This window comes from Penaeus japonicus, unplaced genomic scaffold (assembly GCF_977035675.1).
Source record: "Penaeus japonicus unplaced genomic scaffold, GWHDUDI00000001_assembly GWHDUDI00000010, whole genome shotgun sequence".
NCBI classification, from domain to species: domain Eukaryota; kingdom Metazoa; phylum Arthropoda; class Malacostraca; order Decapoda; family Penaeidae; genus Penaeus; species Penaeus japonicus.
Window position 1 is genome coordinate 8,925,932 of NW_028234412.1, and position 2,500 is coordinate 8,928,431.

The window sequence follows — 2,500 nt, forward strand, 5'->3', positions numbered from 1 at the left end:
GTAATATAATATGTATATACTAATATATATATATATATATAGATATAGATACTTATATTAGCATATATAAAATATATATATATATATATATATATAATATATATATATATATATATATATATATGTGTGTGTGTGTGTGTGGTGTGTGGTGTGTGTGTGTATTGTGTTGTGTGTGTGTGTGTTGATGAATATATATATCTTTGTATTCTGTGAGAGTGAGTATAGGATAAAAAATATCATGACTATATAATATAATATATATATATTTATATATATATATATATTATATATAACATATATATATATATATTATATATACAACAAAATATAGATTAAACTTATCTATATATATATATATATATATATATATATATCTATTACTTATATAATTATAATACAAAAACATGCACAAATTTACATGTATCTATATATATATAAAATATATATATCTATATAAATAAAATATATATATATAAACATCTAAATATAAAGTATATACAATCTATATATAAATCCTAGTAAAAATCAATATATAAATAATATATATTTCTATAAAAAATAATATATCTATAAATAATTATATATATATATATATGTTTGTGTTTGTGTAGGTGAGTCTGAGTTGTGTGTGTGTGTGTGTGATAATATATATAATATATATATATAAAAAAAAAATGACTTAATATATAAATATATAATATACATATATATACACACAAATCTGGTATATATATATCGTGTATTATATATAGTATATTATAATATATAATATATAATATATATATATTTATATATAATACATATTATAACACACATATATTGTATATAATATATATGATATATAAAATATGTAATATATATATATATAGATATAAAAATATCATAACACATATAACGTATAAACACTCACACCCACACACACTACACACACACACACACAGCACTTACACACTCCCACACTCACACACACACACACACACACAACACACACACACACACACCCACACACACCATATATATATATATATATATAAATATATATATAAATATAAATAATTAATAGTGTTTGTTTATTGTGTTGTTAGGTTGATATATAAATGTAGAGGGAGAAGGTGTATGTGTGGTTTGAGGTTTTTATATTTTTTAATATATATTAATATATAATAATAATATAGACAGATCTCTGTGACTGCTAGTAGAGATATAATTTATATCTATTTGTGTTTGTGTGTGTTGTATGGTGTGTGAGGAGTTGTGGAGAGTGTGTGTGTGTGTGTGTGAGTTTGTGGTTGGATGTGTGTTCGTGTGTGTTAGAGACTGTGTTTTATTTGTGTGTGAGTTTATGTTAAATAACTCAACTCACTCTCTCACACACTCTCACACTCACACACCAATAACAGGAGCTCTTCCCACCCACCCCACCCCCACCCACCCTCCCAACACACCCCCCCCCCCCCCCCCCACCCCCCCCCCCCCCCCCCACCCCCCCCCCCCTCCACACACACACACACACACACATCACACTCACTCACACACAACACACCACACACACACACACAACAACACAACACACACACACACACCAACAACACCACACTCCTCACACCACACACACACACCACACATACTACATAACCCACCACCCCACCCAACCCACACCCAAAACAACTCACAACACACTCACACACACACACACATCACGACACACACACACACTCACACCCACAAAAACACAACAACACAGCATCCACCCACACTCACACACTCCACACACTCACACACCCCACAAAATCACACACACAAACACACGACACTACACACACACACACCCACACTCAACAACTCACATACCACATACCCATACAGACCACTCACACAACACACCACACAACACACCACACACACACACACACACCACACACACATACTCAAACATTCATACACACACACACACACCACCCACAAAAAAACACACATAAAATACAACACTCCCCGCCTCACGCTCACTCACACTCACCCCACACCCATAAAAAAAACACCCCCCCAACCCACCAATCACACACTACACACACACACTCACACAACACACACACACACACACACAAAAAACCCCCCAACACACACAACAACCCACACACACACACCACCACACACTCATACATCCAAAAACATACACACACTCCACAACACACACAACAACACCAACACACTAACACACGACACACCCCTCTCTCTCTCTATCTTCCCTCTAAATATTCGTCTCGCTCCGCTCTCGCTCTCGCCCTCGCTAGCCACCACCACACACTCACAAAACACACGCAAACAACACCACCATACGATGAACTGCATCATCCTACGACACACCACACTCACCACACACACACGTCAATCACTCTAAACTTCAAAAAACCTGAATGGTGAGTACACCTCCTTCAAATATATAAATATCTCAAACTACCGACACCACTCGATTGTATTTTCCTTGGACACCGACCCTATC